Genomic DNA, 8,295 nt, shown 5'->3' with positions numbered 1-8,295 from the left:
TCACACTTTCAGCTGAAAGACTCATTTTTTTTCATAAGGTCGGTTCATAGATCAAGAAAGTATGAAGCTGCTTACAGGGACGGTTACGCGATACATCTTTTCATACTCGCCTTTTCTTTAACCCTGCTATCAACCGAGCCATTCTCGTTTGTTGCTTTAAGGGGTCTCCCCATTGTAGATTACTTTGATTGGTTCTCGCATCCCTGTGCCAAAAAGTATGGGCGAGTTTGGTTTGAGTGTTCATCGATTGGGTGGATCCATATGCTCCGGAGGGGTGAGACGAGGTGCAGCACATCTGTTTTGGGTATGTTGTCCGCTAAATATTTTAGGAAAGGGGTACAAATTTTCTACATAGGTCATCTGTGGTCACAATCCTTTTAAGGAAGATGCTCCCAAATAATCGGTGAACAATAGCCTTTAAAGAAGTTTCAGAGAGCAAGAAGAGATAGAACAGAGAATAGGAGTGAGTCGTGCAAGGAAGAAGAAACTAATAGGTTTAATTTGGGTTCGTTTGAACTAAAAAACGAACCAAAATTTTTCAAACGAACCAAAATTTAAGACTCACTAGCCCAAAGTCCATATGTGGTAAAAAAAAAAAAACCTTCCGTGGCCCAACCCTTATTCGCAGTCTACATCAAACCATTTCTTTTTCAACTTACACGTATGCTCCAAGCCAAACTCACGTAACTAGTCAGAAGATGCGGCCCACAACTGAAAGGAAGACAAGTGTCACAATCGCACTCTTGCAGTAGTGAGACAATAACTATGTGACATTTGTTCTAATCCAATGAACAAGTCAACCATGCAAAATTTAGACTGAACGAACAATAGCAGTGTATGCTCAAATCACGTTTAGAAGAAATATTTTAGAAAGCGTGAGTGAGAAAATACGTTAAAAACAATTTCAAATAGAGCAATGTTATAAGCTAAAAGTGAATAAACAACAACTGGTCACGTTCTCCTATAGTACATTTTGGGACATTTTAGTTCTGATGGATGTAGATATGATTTTGAGGACTAATCATACACGTCGTAGGGTTAATCTGGTTGACGCTGTCCAAAAACATGACGTTGAATATCATCAAAGAGAAGACGACATCGGGCCTATTGAAGGTGTTTTCAAATATGTACGAAAATACGTCGGCTATGAACAAGGTGTATTTGATGCAGAGATTGTTCAATCTACAAATGTCGATTTGTTGCAAATCATATAAATTAGTTCAACATGATTGTAAGTCAATTGAGTTGGGTGAAAATTATGTTAAAAAATAAAATTAAAGCATTGATGTTTATGTAATCTTTACTCGAGTCGTGGTATACTGTTGTTGCTGCAATCAACAGTTTACGAGGATCTAATAAATTGAAATTTAATGAAATTCAAGATGTCAGCGAAAGCCCAAACGGGAAATTGGAGATTCATCCGGCAATGCTCTCATTATTGATCGAAGGGGAAGAAGTAAATCAAAGAGCCCAAACAAACATGGGCGATCAAAATTAAGAAACCGTGAAAAATCTTCAAACAAACAAAACGTAAAGTGTTGAAATTGTGGAGAAAAATAACACTTTTGGACCGACGGTACAAAATTGAAGAAAAGAAAAATCACAAATTTGAAGATAACAATAATTCTATATATTCGGTAGAAGATACTGAGAATGCTTTAATCCTTAGCGTGAATAGCCCAATTGAATTTTGGATTTTAGATTCAGTTGCATCGTTTCATTCGTCTCCAAGTAAGGAATTTTTTCAAACTTTCAAATAAGGAAATGTTAGGAAGGTGTATATTGTCGACAATAAAACGTTGGAGATTGAAGGGAAGAGAGATGTCTACATATAAACTCTAACAGGAAATGAGTGAGTGGACATTATAGAATGTCAGAAATATTTCTGATCTCAAGAAGAATCTGATCTCTATTGGTTAGTTAGATAGCACAGGTTATGCAGCCGAGTTTAGAAAGAGTTTGGGAAAGATTGTGAAGGGTGTCATGGTGGTAGCATGACCTAAAATATGGAACCCTATACACCAACTAGAGTGTATAAACAAGGTTGTTGTTGATAAGAGTGTTTCCAATTCAAGTAACAGCAACAACAACCAAGTTTTTACACCCTACAGTAGTGTCAATAGACTTGCACATATGAGCATCAAAGAAATGAAGATGATGGGTGCAAATGGAGTTTTAGAAGGCCTAAAATCTATTGATATGGGTAATTTTGAGAGTTGCGTTATGGAAAAATATAAACGAGTTAGCTTCACAAAAGCTGCTATTGAACCAAAGAAAGTGCGATTGGAAATGGTCCATACAGACGTTTGGGGACCATCTCCAGTTTCTTCATTTCTAGTACCAAAATTTCATGGATTAGATGTCTCGCACTCTGCAATGAAAACTCTCTGTTTTCCTAAGGCTAGTCATATATCTCATGACCACTCTTTTCCTCCTCACCATATCTAGACACTATAACGTTGATCCAGTATTGTCTTATATAGTTAACGTTCACTCTTTAACGTCCAAGGACATTTTATAACTATCACGAAAATCAAAACATACAATAAATTTATACAAGTTTTACAACATATCATATACTACAAAATAGGGTTAGACTGCTTACTTGGTCGCGGAGAGACGTGTCATTGAGCTGAGTCATAGAGATATACGACTCTTTATCCTAAGAAAAAATTTATATAATTTAAAATCCGGCTGCTCTGATACCAATATGTCACAACCCAAATTTCAAGGGTTCAAAACTCAAATAGAAACTAAAATTGAAAGTGAAAACAAATAAAAACAAATAAAAATAAAAGTAAATTAATATAAAATAATGTTGTAAAATTAAAATGAGATTGAGAAAACAACACCACATTAAATATAAAATTAAATTAAATTATAAGACGGCGTTGTTCAAATTTATCCAAACAAAAAAAGTGTTTGGGATAGAATTACAAAAAAAAATACAAAAAAACTCAAACGCAAAGACAGACTAACGCTGCATAACAACCCCATCTGTGAGTGCACAACCTTTGAAGGATCCCTCATACGAACCCATCCAAAATAATCACACCTGTGACTGCATCTCTTGACTTTAAACTGTTAGTCTAAACATGGTTTCGTCACCAAAGCTTTAGAGTTTAATCTATCTTTACAAAAATATTTTTCTCTTAATTTATAATTAGTCATCAAAAGTAATAATTAGGTACAAATTTGGTCTAGAATTCAAAACTTTCAAATCTTGCGGTTCCTTAACCAGATTCAAATCCAGATTCTTGAACTCCTTGTACCTTAAATAAAGCTGGTATCCTCTAATAAAATAGGAATTTCTCTTAAGATCATTAAATTCTTATAGACTCTAGGCTCAATATCATTAATACGATTATGCTTTATCTTAAACACGCCAAACATGAAACTAAAGTGCATTCAATTTAACTCAATTTTATTGTCATCTTGAATGATGTTTAGGGTATCTTCTTGATTTACCTTAAAGCTCGTGTGACATGACAGTTCATATTAGTTAAACATTCTGCAAAATCACAAGTTAAAAAACAACAACGATGAACCTAGGTCTATGAGTCATTTCAAAGACAATTTCTTTCTCCATCTTATCGATAATAATAGTTCAACTAAATCCATATTATGCAAAGAAACAAGTTTACGATTCATAAAAACAGCTACCTAAATTATGTCCTAAAAATTTGAAAACATAAGTTGTAGTTGATAATTACACAAAAATTTCCCTAAATTCATGAATTCGTGTCCAATTGGTTAATCCTAAAGATGGTAACTAGCATATAGTAATCGAAACTCCACATGAAGTAATTTAAAGTTCTCCAAAGTTTATCCCATCATTAATGAAGCATGAATTGCATTGAAGTTCATGAAATGCTTATAGACTCCAACTCTGAGTACTATTAATGCAATTATGTTTTATTGAGTTTGTCATAAATGAAACTAAGGTGCATTCAATACAACTTTATTTTCTTGTCATACGAGACAAAAGGGAAAAATTAAATCAAACAAACGGATGATTTGAACCGAATCAATCCAACCCAAATTGATTTAGTTTGTTTTTTTTGTTGGGTTGTTGGTTTATTTGATAACCCTTTTATATTATAACAATGTCCTCCAACTACTCAGAGAAAATATATTTGAGTGAAAGCTAAAAATATTGGATGTTCAAGAAAAGGCATTTGGATTAGTGGTGTGATTCTGATTTTGGGTGCAAGAGGTTTTTTGAGTTCAATTCTTGAAATGCCCCTATGTCTAAATCTTTTCTTATCAAAGGACTTCATATTTGACATCAACCTAACTTCATATTCGACATTTTATACTTACCATCATGCTCTTAATACTCATAGTCTTTCTTAACATCCCATCCCTAGGCTTTATTCTCCAAGACACATTATTTTATACTTACCATCACGCTCTTAGTACTCATAGTCTTTCTTAACATCTCATCCCAAGGCTTTATTCTCCAATACACATCATTTTATACTTACCATCATACTCTTAATACTCATAGTTTTTCTTAACATCCCATCCCAAGGCTTTATTCTTCAAGACACATCATTTTATACTTACCATCATGCTCTTAATACTCATAGTCTTTCTTAACATCCCATCCCAAGGCTTTATTCTCCCCGACACATTCTACATCTAAGGACTTCACGTGTTTCCTGCAATACGACAAAATACGACCTTAATACCTAGGCCTAAGGCTTCATACATACGTTTTAAGTGGTAAAACAAGGGCATTTGGTCTAGTGGTATGATTCTTGCTTTGGGTGTGAGAGGTCTTGAGTTTGATTCTCAAAATGCCCCTTCAAGAGATTGTAGTACGAATTGTGGGGATGTAGCTTACATAGTAGAGCGCTCACTTTTGATGTGGAAAGTTACGGGGTTGATACCTTGCATCTCCAAAATGAATCAATCACTAAATATATTATTTCTTTTCAATTTTTACTTATTTACGACATAATGAGCCGGGATAGTTTTTCATGTCACTATTTTGAAAATTACTTCTTTTTAATTTTTCCTTATTCATGACATGTTGAGTAGCGATATTTCTTCATTTTCACTATTATTGATGATGGAAAATTTAGGGTTTTGTGATGCAAGAATTGTAGGGATGTAGCTTCGTTTAGCATGCGAGAGGTACGACTTAGCATACGAGAGGTACGGGGATCGATACCTTGCATCTCCAATAGAAACTATTTTATTATTAATATTTTCAATATTTCCTTGGGGATCAATATCTTGCATCTTCAATTGAATCGATTACTAAATATATTATTTCTTTTCAATTTTTTCTTATCTTTTCAATTTTTTCTTATTTAGGACATAATGAGCTAGGATAGTTTTTCATTTTCAATAATGAGCTAGGATAGTTTTTCATTTTCACTATTACTGATGACGAGATGCTTAGGACTTTATGATGTAAGAATTGTGGGGATATAGCTTAGATGGTAGAGCGCTTTCTTTGCATGCAAGAGATATGGGGATTGATACCCTGCATTTCTAGATTTTTTTCATTTTCACTATTATTGATGATGAGAAATTTAGGGTTCTATGATGTAATACTTTATTTTTATTCGCTCATTTAGCATGCGAGAGGTACGGGGATTGGATCGATACCCCATATCGCCAAAAGAAACTATTCGCTATTACTATTTTATTTCTATTCAATTTTTTCTTATTTATGACATAATGAGTAGCGATATTTTTTCATTTTCACTATTATTCATGACGAGACATTTATGTTTTTGTGACGTAAAAATTGTGAAGATGTAGCTTAAACGGTAGAGCGCTCGCTTTGCATGCGAGTTGTACGGAGATTGATAACCTACATCTCCAAAAGAAAGTATTTAATTTGTTATAATATTTTTTCATTTTCACAATTATCGATGCCCCGCATCACCCAAACAAACTATTTATTATTAATATTTTGATATTTTTTTTTTATTTTCACTATTATTGATGATGGGAAATTTAGGGTTTTAGGATGTAAGAATCATGGGGATGTAGCTTAGATGGTAGAGTGTTTGCTTTGTATGTGAGAGGTATGAGGATTGATACCCCGCATCTCCAAAAATAAGACTATCTATTATTAAATAATATTGTTTCTTTTCAATTTTTCCTTGTTCATGACTTATTGTGCAGCAATATTTCTTCATTTTCACTATTATTGATGACGAAAAATTTAAAGTTTTGTGATGCAAAAATTGTGGGGATGTAGCTCAGATGGTAGAGCGCTCGCTTAGCATGTGAGAGGTACGGGGATCGATACCTCGCATCTCCAAAAGAAAGAAATTATTTTTTTTTAAGTATGAGTTAATTTAACATGTTATGTATAAGGGGGGTACGAGAGAAAAAGAAAACATACTTATAAGGATTAATTTAACATGTTATGTATAAGGTGGCTATGCCATTTTTATAGATAAAAGAGAGTAATGTCCCACAAGCACATATAGAGAGAGGACTTATTGTAAGTAACGAAAGCAATCCAGTAGTTATACTGCTACTTGTGGAGAGGGAATTTGATGACTTCCTCAAAAGATAAGAGCTGATAGGATGGCAGTAGTGTCCAATGACAGAACTTCTTCACAATTGCAATATCTTACCAATGAATATAATTGTCATTTATAGCTTCTATCACAATAATATAAAATTTGGGGTCAAAGCCTATTTGGGACTGAAAAGATCGTTCACCACACGCTTGTAAATTAAATTATATCTACCACCTCTGAAATTTTCCACGGCAAACCTGCCAACAGCTTGCACTTCATCGTTGACATCCTTAATTGGAACTAGATTTTAAGGCAAATCTTCTCCACAACTCACTTTGGAACACTTTTATAGATAGTTTCAACAAACTTACTTTGCTTGTGAATACTTTGGCGTTCGATATGTATAGTTGTGGAGAACGCTATTTAAATTGATATGATCGAATCTTACAACAAAGTCTAATTGAGCCTTCCTTTATTAGGAGATAGCTTCGAATCAAATTCTTTAGTTTGGACAATGATTGCATTGTTTTAGTCAAACAACCAAGACTAGTGTATTACCAAAAGTATAAATATTTTGTACGTGTATTTTCTTACATGTTAACAATTGTATACAAATAATAACTAAATTTATGAGTAGAAGTTTGGATGGAGTTTTATTAAATAGGTAATCTTAAATTATCTCTAAAAATATACAAGGTTTTTTTTTTTTTATATACAAATACTAGAATAAAACAAAGATTCAAGAAGATGTTTTAATTTTTATTCTTTCTTATTTCTCAAAGATTTAAAAAAAAAAAAAGTTATCCTCTCTCACCATATGGTTCGTTATTTGATTATTTTCTCTTGAGTGAATTTTAAGTGAGACACATTCTCTACCAAGGTAATTGCAAGATGCAAGCTTCACACTAAGAGGAATCAAAGTCTCAAGTATCAACGTCCTTAAGAGTCAATTTCTATGATCCATCAAAACATAAATTAAACTTATTTTCGTGAAAATATCTATTTATAAAAGCAAAATATCTCAGAGTCACAAAAATAAAAATGAGATATGGATACGAGACATAAATATGATACCAAATGGTAACATGTCATTTGTAAAAAAAACTAGAACACTGATGTGATAATGATACATTAATTAAAAAGAATTATTTCAAAAAATTTATCAATTTTATATTAGAAATAAATTCATATAAATAAGTTTATATGTTTGTATACTAAAAAAAAGCTTAAGGTATGTTTCACTCTCAAAATATATTCAAAGTCAAGGGTATGATACAAAATGTTGGATTATAAATTTGTAATGCATTCATTATATTAACAAGTGTTCAGTACATGCCCAACACGTGTCAGATTAGTGAAACTAAGTTATTCTCATGCTTTCTTTACACCTATTTAAAGTAGTTTGAAAACTAGCTCGTCAAATATTATAATTGACTAACTACAACTTTAATTTTGTCCTTTAAGGATGGTTTTGACCAAAGAGAAATAAAATCCTTAATTTAGTACATGGTTTCAAAGATGGACATGAGAATGAGTTATTCTCATATGGAAAGAGATTTGACCATCAGTTATATCTCATATTCTCTCTTAACCAATTATTTAGTTTTATTTAGTATGTTTAAGAAAGATACTTCCATCAATAGCAAAAAAATAAAATAAAATAAAGAGAATAGATTAAATTAGCCAAAAGTAATGGCTAACATAATTAAAAAAAAACATAAAGGAAGAATTGATTAAATTGGCTAATTGCTAACATAATTAAAAAAAAAATGTAACAAAAACACAAAAGAAAGAACACAAG

General features: G+C 32.4%; 1 non-coding gene across 1 annotated transcript; it reads left to right on the top strand.

Annotated features, from left to right (window-relative positions):
- Positions 1 to 6,213: 6,213 nt before the first annotated feature.
- Positions 6,214 to 6,286, top strand: TRNAA-AGC. Its single transcript has one exon. It is a non-coding gene; the product is annotated as a tRNA-Ala (tRNA).
- The last annotated feature ends 2,009 nt before the right edge of the window (positions 6,287 to 8,295 follow it).

Source organism: Cucurbita maxima, unplaced genomic scaffold, assembly GCF_002738345.1.
Source record: "Cucurbita maxima cultivar Rimu unplaced genomic scaffold, Cmax_1.0 Cma_Scf00004, whole genome shotgun sequence".
Classification (NCBI taxonomy): domain Eukaryota; kingdom Viridiplantae; phylum Streptophyta; class Magnoliopsida; order Cucurbitales; family Cucurbitaceae; genus Cucurbita; species Cucurbita maxima.
The sequence above is the reverse complement of the archived record's forward strand: the minus strand, read 5'-3'. Positions and strand labels throughout refer to the sequence as shown.